Source organism: Hibiscus syriacus, unplaced genomic scaffold (assembly GCF_006381635.1).
Source record: "Hibiscus syriacus cultivar Baekdansim isolate YM2019G1 unplaced genomic scaffold, ASM638163v2 tig00110931_pilon, whole genome shotgun sequence".
NCBI classification, from domain to species: domain Eukaryota; kingdom Viridiplantae; phylum Streptophyta; class Magnoliopsida; order Malvales; family Malvaceae; genus Hibiscus; species Hibiscus syriacus.
Genome location: NW_024062918.1, coordinates 1331563 through 1346847, shown reverse-complemented (window position 1 = coordinate 1346847; position 15285 = coordinate 1331563). Strand labels below are relative to the sequence as shown.

The 15285-nt window shown below is 34.4% G+C and overlaps 2 pseudogenes; one reads left to right on the top strand and one right to left on the bottom strand.

The window, feature by feature from the left end:
- The first annotated feature begins 1898 nt into the window (after window positions 1-1898).
- LOC120146794 lies at window positions 1899-4303 on the top strand (annotated as a pseudogene).
- A 1146-nt stretch (window positions 4304-5449) lies between these two features.
- On the bottom strand, window positions 5450-14002 carry LOC120146751 (annotated as a pseudogene).
- Window positions 14003-15285: the final 1283 nt, after the last annotated feature.

Genomic DNA, 15285 nt, shown 5'->3' with positions numbered 1-15285 from the left:
TCTTTTATAGATTTTATATAAAAATGTTAACAATAAATTTAATATCATTATATATATATATATATTATATTTCAACGATATAAGTAAAAGCATCGAGACAACTGTCTAATGGAGTTAAAATTCAGAAACAAATCATTTTCACGACATATATTAATAAAATATTAAACTTAATTTTTATTTTGATTTAAATTCAAAGTTTATTGTGTGGTTTTCATGCTGATCGTTGCATGGCCGACCAGTGCACGTGGAGCTGATTGAATCTTGTGTGATATATACAAAGGTAACATTAATTTATTATTATTTATGGATAAGAATGTAAATTTAGTTTTTATTTTATTGTTATTAATTATATTGTATTTGATTATTGAATTTTGTTTTATCAATATTATTTGTTGATATATAAAATATAAGATAATATATATATATATAAACGTCTAATAATCTTTAATTTATGAATGAAAATTAATTTAAATGATATATATAATGTAAAAAAATGAATTTAAACATCATTAATATTTTATTTTATGAGTTTATGAAGTTAATAAATTTATTTTTTAACTGATATTAAAATTTAATATAGATTTAAATGTACTATTAAATGTTAATAATCGAGTTTGAAATTAATCATAGACAGCAATCCATGTATTAGTATTTTGATTATTTGAGTGAATTTACGTACTTTAAAAGATTTTTGGAATCGAGTTCTTTGTAATGAGTAGGGATATACAATTTGATATATTTTGATCTAATTTTATTTTTTAAGAGTTGGACTTGTGTGTAAAAATTTAGGGTTGAGTTAAATTTGGATTTAGAATATAAAATACTCGTTACGATTTAATTCAGAAAAATAGTATAATCGACCTTTACTATTTGGAGATAATCACTATAATATACGTCTCTCTATTTTTTTTAATTAAATATGTATTTCATCTAACAAAAATAAAATTTTTATATTTATATTTTTATTTTTATTAGGTCGAATACGAGTTTTTACCTTAAAAATGAGTTAAGATAAACTTTTCTTAACCTCAAATCGAATGACAAATGAAAAAGTATTATACTTTGATTAAATTTAAATATGTCAAAAACTTATTCGACTCGACACATGTCCATCGCTAATTATGAGCCTCTATGTATTTCATCTAACAAAAATAAAATTTTTATTTATATTTTTATTTTATTAGGTCGAATACGAGTTTTTACCTTAAAAATGAGTTAAGATAAACTTTTCTTAACCTCAAATCGAATGACAAATGAAAAAGTATTATACTTTGATTAAATTTAAATATGTCAAAAACTTATTCGACTCGACACATGTCCATCGCTAATTATGAGCCTCAATTTCTTCACTTTAAATTAGAGGATATTAAGTGTTTAGACATATTCATTCCTATATATCGTATCTATAATGTGAATCAATTGAATCATTTTATAGTAATGATATAAAATTAGTTCTAATATTTTTTATAATTAAAATAAAAATGATATTTCACTAACATTCACATGCGTAAAATTTGGGGGAATGATCACGTGCGGCTTTTATTACGACTAAAAAATGTGTTATCGGTTTTGTTATTATTTAAATAACAAAACCGGTAAAATTTACCGAAACATTTATTATTTTTACCGATTTTATTATTATTAGGTGTTTTATCGATTTTGTTAACAAAACTGATAAAACGTTACTAGTTTTGTTATTGTTGGATATTTTACTGAAAATATTAAAAAATATTGATGTAAGATAATTTTTTTATTGATTTTATTATTTAAATAATAATAAAATTAATAACGCTATTTTCTAATATATATTAAGGTGTAGCAAGGTAGATCTTTCCGTAAACTTCAACTAATCATTGATTTATGTGTTAAAATAAAAATAATTATTCACTAACATATTCAAATACTGTTTCTGAACTCAAATTCCCAAAAGCATAACAATTTTTTTGTTTGTTTCAGTAATGGAATCCGAAAATCTATGGCAACTCATCTCCTTCTATCTCTCAACAACCCTCGGCCTTCTCCGTCACCTTGTTCTTCACATCCTCACCTTTAACCAATCCATAATCAAATTCATGGATTCAATCTTGTCTCTCTATTTCCGTTCATGCGATCTCTCTCCTATCGCCGTTGATTTAGACGATCAAACCACCCTCCATTTCTGGATCACCAATCACCGTCGATTCGACAAGCCGACTCTCGTCATGGTCCATGGCTATGGCGGGAACCCGCTCTGGCAGTTCATTTACCAAGTGGGTCCTTTGTCGCGAAGGTTCAATTTGTTCATCCCGATTTGCTGTTTTCGGAAATCTTTTTCGAAATCCCGCTCAGATCCGATTTGTTCCAAGCGAAATGCTTGTTAAATGGGCTGGAGAAGCTCGGCGTCGATCGGTTCTCCGTTTACGCCATCAGTTACGGCGGGTTCGCGGCGTATCGAATGGCGGAGATTCACCCCGACGCGGTGGAGAGAATGGTTATTATGAGCAGTGGACTGCTGTATTCCGACGAACAGAGGGCGGCGCAGCTGAGGGAAATCGGACGGCATCCTTCGGAGATTCTCGTGCCAAAGAAACCGATGATTTGAGGTTGCTGGTGAAACTATCAATGTGCAAGGAAAATGCTTTGAATTGGGTCCCTGATTTTTTTATTCGACAGTTCATAAATGTAAGTTCGATGCTTCATATTCATCTAGTAAAACCAAGGTCTATCTATGGTTTCACTGTATAGTCCCTTTACTGTGTTAAGTTTAATGGTTTAATTATGCGCTCAGTCCTTTTTCTCTTTGGTTTTTTAAAATTTAGTTTCTTTACTTGTCCGATTTTAAAATTAAAATTTAATTGATAACGCCTTATTAATTTTCAATAAATTTGTATTTTTTTATCAATTGGATTTTAACTTTTTGAATCAAGTATTGTTCAAATTAAAATTAAGTTTATGTAGTGTTATCAACTGGAGCTTTTAACTTTTGAATTAGACAAGTAGAGGGACTGAATTTCTAGAACTTGAAAGATAAGTGATTAAATTGTAAAAGTTTGAAAGAGTACAAGGATTGGAAACCCAAAAATAACTAAGGGTGTTATCAGCATAAACTCAACAAATTAAAATGAAGAATTAAATCCCAAGTTTTTGTATAGAACGGGGACTATAACCATAGTTAAACCCAAAAATAATCTAACGTCGTGAACATCGTCGAAGAACGACAAATTCAAGGTTTGAGTGTTTTGCAGCTGATGTATGACCATTGCCGGAAAGAAAAGGTTGAGCTTGCGAATTACTTGGTGGAGAAGAAAGCCGACACAAATCTTCCTGCTATATCTCAGGTTTTGCTTCTTCCAAACCATGTTTCCGATTATTGTCCTTTGCTTTTGGCGTCGCCGTCTGTAGTTGATATTAGCGTCGCTATTTGAATTTATGTTTCTTAATTAGGAAAGGAAAGGTTCCCGACTAAAGTTTTCTGTCGGAGATACTTAATTGTTTCGGTCAACTGGCTTGTTGAGGTGTTCATCGGTTGGGGTGGTGGTCCGAAAATTCTTTTGCTTTAACCTATTAATGTCGAATACAGTTGTTTATTAGTAAGGACGGTCATAAAATATTGTGTTGTGTGAAATTTTTAAAAATATATATATTAGAAATTTAAAGGTGTAAAATTATGAGATTATTAAACGTATGAAATTTAAGCGTAAAGTACACTAGAGGTCACTAACTTATGTCAAAATAATATTTTTTACTAGTGGACTTTTAAATATTGTAAAATAGTCATTAAATCTCTCGATGATATAAAATAAGCATTTGAATTTATCGTATTGTTATAACATGATCATTAAACTTGTCAAATTTATTACTATTTGTAGCATGTAAGGATCATTTATAATGATTTGATGTGTTTAATAATTACTTTGTAACATTTGAAAGTTCGTTGACCAAATATGATTTTGACACAGCTTAGTGACCTCTAGTGTATTTTACCCTTAAATTTAAATAGCGGATGTTTTCGTGGTTGAAAAGGCAAACTCTTGTATTGCAATAAGCTACTAATCTTGAAACTAATAGATTGGGATTTTCATATTTGGATGTAGGAACACTTATAATTTGGGGGGAACAGGACAAGGTTTTCCCATTAGAACTTGCATACAAACTCCAAAGGTAAACTAATAAGTTTTCTTTTCACTAATTATAATTTTAAGTTTTTTAATCTCTGATTATAAGGGTTTTCATGGATTAGGCACTTGGGTTCAGTTCAAGGTTGGAGATAATAAAGAATGCAGGGCATGCTGCAACAACAGTCACCTGATGAGATCATAAGTTAGTATTGTCTTTTGTTTCAAGTTGATGATCCCTCCTAAACCATGATTAGCAATTTTAATAATGATTATGAGTTTCTTTTCCTTTGACTGGGATATCTATGATTTTGAAATATAAGTTAGAATAAGGCAAACAACTCACATATCCTATAAAACGTAGCTGTTCGAACCTATGATCTCTAAGGAGAACAAAATTCCCTTTCACTATCGACGTCACCTAATAAGCTCCCGTTTGAGTTCATTATAAGTAAAAGTAAATCAAATACAAATAATGACAAAAAAATATATTTTCTTAAAAATCTGAAATAATTATAAATAATAATTAACGGAAAACATATTTGAACGCTATTTGGTATCATTCTGTTTGTAGTCATTCTTGACATGTGATTATTATGACTTAATTGGAAAGGTTGTCGTTTGTTTGGACCACATCTAGTCGGTGTGCTCATATTCGATTCGACTGAATATGTTTAAAATAAATTATACATATTTAGACATGTTCATAAGTTGATATGTGTATTTGATACATATTTGGGCAGGTGTATAATAACGGTGATGAGTCGATTAGGTCAGATTTTTGGCTGACCCAAATATAACCCCGAATTTAGAGAGATTTCACTCAATCTAAAACCTGACCTGAATTTGGGTAAAATACAACACCCAACCTGAATCATCACAAATATTACAAATTTTAATTAGTAAAATAAGAATCTAGTTGAAATATAGAGAGATATTATAATAATATCTCTAATTATATAGAGGAGAAACATGCTATTATCTTGGGCATAAGATTTTTCACCCTAAACTCAGATCTAACCCGAATTTATTTTTTTATATAAAAAAATTTGATCCTATAAAGTTGAGTCGAAACCCGTTGGGTTCAGGTAAAATGATCATCCTAATAATGATGATATCCTTAACATAAATGGAAAAAAAACTTGGGAAAACCTAGCGGTTTATGTATAAAATACAAATTGAGGGTCAAGTAAAATAAATGACAATAAATCTTCAAAAACAAATAAAAAAGAACGGCACAGATCCAGGCCAAGCTCTAGATGTGACCGAGGACTATAAAGCTTAAACCGGATAATAAACTCGCTTTATAGACTCCACAACATAAACTAGATGGTCAAACAGTGCGCTAGTTTTAAAAAAAGTTTAACGTCTTTGATACTTACTTATCAAGTAATTACAGCTTTTGCTTTTGTCAAGCTTCAGTTGCTATAACCTGCAAAAGAGGCGGTCGGAAATATTGCAATTAAATTCTAATGAAATAGGGAATGGAAGTTTATATCGAATAAATGACAGACACGAATGTAGTATGATCCAGAGTCTTGGACAGCTTGAATGAAGTACAGGGCAAGCCTAGCCTATGTTACTCAAACTCGAGTGCGAGTATCAAATATGACATGTAATCTCTATCCGGCTCATCGGAATAAAGGATGGCATTAGAATGACATGTAAATTGATGAATGCAAGTTGGCATGTTTGGCAATGAAACTTTATATTTCATCTTTGAAAATGGGTAGTGCATGCCAGATTCCTTTTCCCCTCAGATTATAACATTATGATGCGTAGAATGCCTATCGATATGGTTCTATAAGCTCAAGATACAGCATAGACAAGTAGAATATAAATCTATGTTTGCTTCGACTCGTTGGTTGTCATGAAATATCCATGCCCAACATATTTCCAAACATGGGTAAGAGGGTATGACCCTCCAAACACATAGGATAAAAACTTAAAAAAAAATGAACATACCCATATCGGAGACATACTTGTATGCTTATATACCCCCTCACACTCAAGTTTTGAGTAACGTAACAATAAAGTAATACCTATCCGGGCAGTGACAAAAGATGAGAGACAATAAATCATTAGTGAAAGTGCATAACATTGCTCACCTACAGTTGATCCATAAACAAAGGAATTTGGATCCAAATTATGGATAACTTTTTGTCAGTATCGAGTTATTTGCTGCAGCATTTGTGAACCAGCTGCTTGTGAAACCAACTGCTCGGAACTTGGTGAAGGTCTCATTAAATGGTTTGCACCAGCTGGGTTGCCAGCCCTTGTCATTTCTTTAGGATTTGCATTTGTTTCAAGCTGTGACGATTCCATCAGTGCACGTATCTAATCAAAAAATTTGCATAAACATAAAAGTTTTAATACTTAAGGAGGGTAATACAAAAGTTATACATTAGTACTGAAAATTTCAGTCACCATATTAAGACGCTTCTTGTGGAGGTCACTCGATAACTGCATGTTTCAGAAACAGGATTCAAATTCGGCAGTTGTAATCTTCTTATCTTGCAAATAATCAAAGATTTCCATATAAAATGAAAGGTTCTTATGCTAATAACATCTGACGAAATGCTAGAGAAGACAGCTCAAGAAGGTTTGATTGAACAGGCAAAGTTAAATGTAAAATAGAAAGATAATAATGAGAGAAAATATTTTGACTACCATATACATGTGTCAAACTAAGTTCCCAGAAGGAAATGAATAACCTTGAAAAACTTACGGGTCTTGTTTGGTCCCGCTCTTCGCTTGAAAATCCAGGAATAGTCAAACGCCAGTTTTTCTCTGTACATAATCCCACGTAGAACATTTATTGAAGCTTCACTTGAAATAAGAAGAAACTCTAAAAGGTTGATTAATGCAGAAACATATAAAACTTTCTGCAATCCCACAGTATAGACACAGTAAAGTACTACATAATTTAACATAAGAGTCCCAATATGGCATGTTTTAGAAATTTTCTGACAGCCAGGGTATTATGGAAGGCTGATCTAGAATCTCTGAAGAGTCGATTCCAGGATTCAAAAGCCACACAAGCTTGGAGCTATGGTCTCGTCTCGTGACGCCAGCAACAGAATTTATTTAGTTTTGTTGTATCCTTATGTTGACATGTAATCTTCCAAAGAAATGCAAAATAGTAAATCACAAACCTAAGTGCAGTAAGATATCCTTGGACTCTAATGTTGAAGATTTCCGATGCTTTGCCAAATTGCATGCAAATATAGTCACCTGAAAATATGTAAAACGATAAAAGCATTAAACAAAGAAGAACATTACCTACTACCAATGAAGGTACCCAGAAGGTGGCAGGAAAGGAAATGGTCAAAAATAAGAAGATTGAAATAAAGAGAATACAGCTGTGGCTAGGGATGGTTTAATTGTACAAGCTACAAATACTAACTAGTTAGTTAGGCACTAACTGATGGAGAAGTTAAAGATATAGCACTCTATTAGGTTATAACAATCAAAACACTCTTTTCCTCTCAAAATCATGCTTATAAATATCAAATACCTTTGAGTCCAAAATATCAATTTTCTCTTCAGTCTAAGCACAAATATTGCAGGAAGAATGTCATAGTCCTTTAAAAATATTCTGCAATATTCAAGTTATATTTGACATAAAGAGACATCCTAATGCTAGCCTAGCAACCATATTGGTATTTGTAGAAGCTCAGCCTTTAAGGTTATCGATATTATGATGTGTGGTTGATTCGTAACTATGTACCACAACCCCAAATGCAGAAAGGCAACATCAACACTTTAAATAAGATGCATTCTAGCTTAGCAGAGCCTTACAGAGTCTATGAATCATCAGCAATCTCCAGAAGTAGATCTTCACTTCAGGTTCCAGCTTTCCTTGTGAAACAACCTGAACGTAGCCAAAAAATGATGCCACAGTAAATGAAGAAAGAAAATGATCAGAAACTAACACAAATGAATGATCAAGACAAAGTCAAAAGGAGGAAAAACCTGTGAAACCAGATCCTGTATCTTTCTTTTTCCAAGAAGTTGATTGGTCGCTTCAGTTCCTTGGCTTGAACTTCCCCCTGGTGTGGTTGTACTGGATGCAGTTGCATTGGGCTGTGAGCCTGCAAACTGAGAGTTTTCTGGCCTACAGGTCCGGGCATCCTTGGAGACTGCTGCTGTTGTTGCTGATGCAATGGTGACTGTTGTGGTTGTAATTGTTGTTGAGGCTGTTGTTGTAGCTGCTTCTGTGGCTGCTGCATTTGAGATTGCCCCATTTGTGACTGCTGTTGTACTAGCTGAGACAAATGTTGAGGATTCAAGCCCATTGAATTTTGCAACTGAGGTGAAGAAAAAGGGAGTTGCTGTGGCAAGAGGATTGTGACTGCCTGCAGGCGGAAGGAAGGTGACCCTGCACCTGATATTGACGGCATTTGTTTCAACAACCGTTGCTGCAAGAGGGAGTTCTGCATCATACCCGGTTGTCCATTCTGAGCCAGCCCTGATAATGAGGGTTTATAAATGCCTGAGAAGATGTTCTTTGTAAGCTTTGAACCTGTAGTTCAAAGAGGGGATGAAAAATAAACTTCAATTAAAGGGATAACAATTTAGTTCGAAAACAAGCATTAAAACAACATGAAAAATCTCTTATGTATTTCCTACCCCATAAAATTTCCACCAAAGGTGCCAATGGAATAACAAGGCAGGTTAAGAAATAAACTCCAATTAACATATTCTGTTTTAGTTAACTTATGGAGTTAAATAGCATGCTGAGTAAACTTGGCTTCTATTCCAACTATGGTCAAAGGAAATTAGAACTTTCCCGAAAATGATAGTCAGTGTGGCATTGGAGATACATGATTTCCATTTCACTTCTTGGGTAGTAATCCTATACATATTACAGAAAACCTGAGCAACCTAAAGCTGCAAATTTCCAGTTATAATAATAAAATTAAAATTTTATTCATCTATTCTGTGTGGACATAAGTCAAAGAATAACTAAAGTCCAATATGTAGTAAAAAAATGTACTGCTTCAAACCTAACATCAGCAGATTGAAGTCTCAAAATTGCATCATAGCTTAAAGAGTCCATTAAAACATACAGTAACTTCTATATTAGTGCAAATTGAACTTCCCTACCCATAGATAAATTAGATGAACTGAACCTACCGATGAAAATGATTTCTCAAATTGACCAATTATAGCAGAACAAATTAAGGGGGGGAAACCCACAGCTTACCGAAGTGGTCAATACATCATTGTAAGAAAGGTAAAAAATACCTGAGGTGATGTGAGTTGTGTCTGTTGCGATAACTGCTGCCTCATCTGTCCCTGATTCATCTGTTGTTGAGCATAAAGAGCACCATTAGTCCTTAGTTGTGAGCTCAAATTCATCATCCCCATTGCCTGCATCCCATGCAAAGATTGCTCAGTTGGGTTTCCCGTATGAAACTGAGACCCTTGCACCAAACCAGTTTTCTGTCTCGGCTACAAAAAAAAGACCTCAGATGTTTTAAGAAAAGAAAAAATTGTTTCAAGAATACGAAATTAGACAGGAGTGGTATCTATCAAAGCCTAGATAGTAATTTGTTCTGCATTAACCAGGTATTAATATCAACAATAAATAATCACAATAAATTTAAAATGAAACAAGGTATGTTTCAAGAAATCATTATAATCTTACAAATTTAGATGAAAACTAGAACATGGTTTAAATTGCTTTGTAGCATAGCAAGAAAGGATATCACAAAGAATACACCATTTAGTAACTTTGTAAGGCTTAAGGCGTAGAAACAGCGCAATCTTTATTTTCAAAAAGCAAGAAATGCAAAGCACTAATGACTTTGAGATAGTCACCGACAAAAACCATCAACTATGTAACGGCTATATTGTGGAAATAAAAGAAACATTAGCAATCATCGATAATTCCAACTTTAGCTAACGGAAAGATCTCGAGGACAAATGTAACTCGCTTAAATCCTTACTAAAGCATGCACAGGAAAAACTTGAATCCAAAATGCATGAGATAGTATTTGGAGACTTGGATTTTTAAAGATGGATTTAGATTTCAAAAATAGTGGAGTTGTGTGGTAGAAATATAAAATTCATGATTCTTTCTCAATTAGCTAACAGCAAGATCTCAAGGACAAATGTAACAGCTTAAATCCTTGCTAAAAAAAATTCACAGGAAAAACTTGAATCCAAAATGTATGAGATAGTATTTGGAGACTTGGATTTCGAAAGATGGATTTAGATTTAAAAAAATAGTGGAGTTGTGGGTAGAACACATATAAATATAACATTCATGATTTTTTCTCTAATTCATCGATTTGTCAGATGCCTATTTAGTAATGAAATCTAAATTCCTGTAGATATTTGGAAATTTGAAATTCATGTTTTCATACCTTTCAAATATATAATCATATTGAATCAAAATAATATTAGTACAATGTATGCATATATTCCTCAATATTATGTAGCAAATATATCCAAATCCAGATCTTCAAATTCATGTTTCAAACATAACATAGAAGGGACGGATGTGCATCTGTTTCCTTGGACGATGATTTCTCCAGCTGGGATTTAAAGTCGACCCAAAAACAATTAACAGAAGCTCCAGCTTCTCTCTAACCCGCGTTTTCAAATTTCAAATTCCCCAGGCGTTTTTGAAAATTTCTCTCCTCCGACCCTTGTCCGCCGCCATCATCAGCCACTCGCCGCCGCCGTCAGACGCCGCGCTGGCCGTCACTTCCGGTGGCCGTTGAACACCAAAACTTCCAGATTTTTTCGACTCAACGCCAGCATCAAGGATCTAGGCTTCATTTCACCAAGGAGAGCCTACAACTCAGTGGATCTTAAACGTGGCCCTTCGACTTTTTAGCTGTTGGCGACGTTCTTCTTTCTTTTCCAACGACGGCGCGATCTACAACAACATTTTTACTTTCTCCATCTCCTTGCGTCTGTCGTCTCTCCACAAGCAATCAAGTCAGCCACGTTCGTCGCTGATCTTTAGCTGCAGTTTTGGTTCTGTTCATCACCATTTATTCTTTTGCTTTTCTTCAACGATAAAGCAACACAAAAGAAATGAGTTCCCGGAAACTTGAAGTGGGTCTTGCTACCCCTCTCCATTACAAGTCCTCTCGGCAAAAGCCAAGGCTAGCTGCAGAACATGCTTCGGCTTTGCAGTCTGTGGAGGCGGGGATTTCCAAGATACGAACTGCTATTGTGGCATTTGATCGCCTTGTTAATTCCCTCGGTTCACTTAAAGACACCGCTGAATTACGTGACAAATTGCATAAGACAAGGCTTGATATTGAGCAGCTCGTTAAAGAGTATTCAGTTAAACTAAGGGAAGCAAGAGAAGTTGTGCAAGATGCAGAAACCTTAAAGAAATCTATCGATGAGAAGCTTGCAGTTGGGAGGGTGACAACAAATTCATCTTCCGTTCCTAAAGAAGTTCGTCCATCAAGTTATGATGTCCATGTGCTGGAGGAAAAGGTGACCAAGAAACACGTGGAAGGAGATAAGATGAGGGTTGAAACCGCATCTCTCGGTGCTAAGGCTGGCCGGCAGTCCAATAGCGGGGATAAAGAGGCTGGAAAAAGTTTGAAAATTCCGGATAAGAAGGTGAATCGAGTGGAGATTTTGGTGCCGAAGGTTACGGAATCGGAGCTTCATAAACAGAGAGTGGAGCAGCAAGTGCCGACTTTGAAGGTAGCGAAAAAGGCCAAAGAGAAGCAGTGTAGGATTGCGGCGGGGAGAGGATGTGTTGGAGTCCACCTCAAAGGGGTGCAGTAATGATAAGACTGGATGCTACATTATTTATTGATAACTTACCAGAGAACATTCTGGAAGAGGTTTGGATTTTTATTTCGCTCTCATGGTCGGGTTCTTGATGCTTTATTCCAAATAAAAGAAATTCAAAAGGAGTTCGCTTTGGTTCATTCGCTTCGCAACTTTCGATGAAGCAAGGAGAGCGATCTCAAAAATGAATGGTTCTCATATCGACGAAAGCAAAATTGGTGTTTATTTTGCTAAATTCAAACCTCAACAGTCCTTTTGGAGAAAGTCCTCGACAGGTGTTCTTCGCAAGTCCGGGATGGGAAGATGTTTCAAGGAAGAATCATTATAAAGTTGAAGGTGTTATAGATGAAAAAAACTTCAGGTGTTGAGCAATTGTCTAGTGGGGGTGGTGCAAGGACTTTGCCAAAATTGGTCATCTCGCCAGACAAATGCAAGCGAAGGGCCTCATTGGCTTCACCTTAATGAGAGCTACTGGTAATGTTATTTTAATGATTTTCGAGGACAATGCTTAATTGAGAAGCGTGAAGAAAGATAAATCAAAGATTCTCGCAGAGTGGTTCTCCATAGTCGAAGCTTGGTCAGAGAGTTTGGCAATGGAGTGTCGTCGAGTATGGTTAGTTTGCGAGGGTGTTCCTTTTCACGCATGGAATTGGGATACTTTCAAGAACATTGCTGATAAGTGGGGTTTATTACTAGCTATTGACGAAAGTTGTCAGTCTCCATCATCTTTTGATCGGGCAAAAATTCAAGTCCTCACAAAGGCTGATGCGAGAATTGATGCGATGGTGGAATTGAAGGTTGCTGACAACTTCTTCAAGGTCATGGTGCATGAGATAAAACCTTCATTCAAACCAAACTTGGGCTCCTGAAGAAGACGAGTCATTAGATCTTGTCTCAATTGTGGTTTTTTTTATATGGTTGTAGGTGTTGCTTTTAATTTGTATTATGTTCTGTTTTATTCCTACTGCTGGTGGTGTAATTAGAAGTAAGGTGATTTGACTGTGGCTTTGGATGAGGTCATATGAAGTTAAGGTGTTTGTTGTAATGGTGTGCATCACCATGAGAGGATATTCCGTGGTATCTTTTGTATCGGGTATTTTATCAATAATATTTGAGGTACTCTTTTCTTCCTTCCAATGTTCGTTAACATAACTTTAGTATGTGAACGAATACGAAGGGAGTTTTTAATGAGACCTCCAACTTCTATAAAAAACATAACATAGAAGTATTTCCAAAAAGATAAATAAAACAAATCACCAAATAAACCAATAATTTAGCATCAGCAATTCATGCAACTCATAGCAGAAGTACAAACCAAAGTTGCAATTACATAATATTAAACTACTTCCTCACTTTTAAACAAAAACTCGACCAAAACAATGCCTTGAAAGCTAAAAAAAATGAAATCCCCCCAGAAAAGGCGTAAAGAAATATTCATACCGAAGCTAAAAGCTGAGACTGCAAACTAAACTGAGCAGCAGCTGCACCATTGAGCATAGGCAAATGACCACTTTGCCCAATCAAAGCTGACATAGATAAATTGGGATTACCCGTCTGCTGATTCTGTTGTTGATTTGCTTGAATCGAAGCTGACCCACAAAAATTCATTTGTCCATACAACCTAGCTTGTTGTCTTAAAACGTTGCCATATTGAGACTGCTGCTGCTATTGTCGCTACTGCTGGCTTTGTTGTTGTTGTTGGAGCTGATTAATGCGCGAAATCGACGGTGATCTTTGAAGGGTTTGCTGCATTTAGAAATTGGATAGACCCCCAACACCTTGTTACGTCTGTTGCTATAAAATTTGCTACTGATGATGTTGTTGTTGTTGGGTAAGATTTAGGAGAGGCGGCGATGAAATTTGCGAGATTGCTGCTGTTGCTGCTGCTGCTGTAAACTTTGCAGTGATGGATCAATTGAAGGCGAAGGGTTGATGTTGTTGTTTTGAAGAAGAATTGAGGAATTCGTTACTGTTGGTGTTGTTGACGGAGATGGATATGTCAACGGCGGTGTTGGGTTAATGTTTGTAGTCACCGTTGCTGACACTGGCACCGGAACCGACGATGAAAGGTCCATCATCATGGAATTTGGGGATTAGAGGTGTTTTGGAGATGATGTTGAAGAAGTTTCAGCCATGGCTTTTGGTTTGTTTCCCTTTGGGGAGCTCGGAATTTGTTAATCCCACCGTGGATTTTTTTTCCAGGGAATCTAATATTTATTTTTTATTTTTTAAAATTTAACACTTTGGTCTGGATTTTAAATTATTTTTTATTTTTTTAAATATTTTAATTTTCTTTAATAGTTTGAGTGATTAAATCTATCAAAATATCCTCTAACACTATAACCGTAGTTGCTTTAACGTAAAATCTCTAAAATATGTTGTCTTTTTTTATTTATTAACGGTATGATAGTATTCACACCCTTATAAAAGAAAAGTTTAATGATTCTTAAGACCTTATAGTTTGTAAAAATGATGATTCTATTTTTTATATTTAATGTGATCCTTAAACTAATAAGAAAAATAATATAATTTTTTAATCTACAAAAATCATTATTGATCGTTATGATATTAAAATAATGATTCATATTACTAATGTGACGTTTCTAGTGTTAAAGTAACACTTCACGTGTGAGTGTTGATGCGACACTAAAACTTAATTAGTTTTTACATGAAATGTGAAGGAAAATCATTAAATGTCATGAGCTCTTTTTATTTTTCTTTGTTTAGTAAGCGACGACACCAATCTTAATTATGGTCATCGATAGTTAATAATTTTTGTTTTCCCCTTATTTTCTTTATATTGTATGTTTGTTTTTTCTTTATTTTTTTGTTTTCTAATAATTGTGTCTTTATGACACATTTTCCTATGCTTTTGGTACATTTTCGATATTATTTATCAATTGTTTGATATATTTTAGGGTTGAATTTGATGTCGTCTCACATGATCAAGATATTGTTTATTTGTTATCATATTGATCTTTCTTGCTTTGATCATTGGATTGGATTTGGATACACGGGTTGCATTCAAAGATAGTTTTCTCACAACACTTTACTCTTATTTGCAATTGTCAATGGTTTTTCAATAGTTGAATTACCTGTTGTGATTCGTTTGTTAATACAGTCAGATTTGTTCATATAAATCTTTTGCTTGAGTTTTTTTAATAGGTTTTCAATCTTTTCTTTATATGATTCTTATATTATTTCACGTGATTCTAATTAGAGAAAATCGCCTCAGTGACAAAAAATGCCTTATAATATACGATTTTAACCAACTTTTTCCGAATTTGCCAAAATGACCAACAAAATCGCAATGCGATCGCTAATTCGCAACGCGATCTCCATTATCGCAAATTCGCGTTGCATTTCGCGTTGCGATAGTTGGAAATCACGTTGCGATGGTCTACAGTGTCGTTGCGAT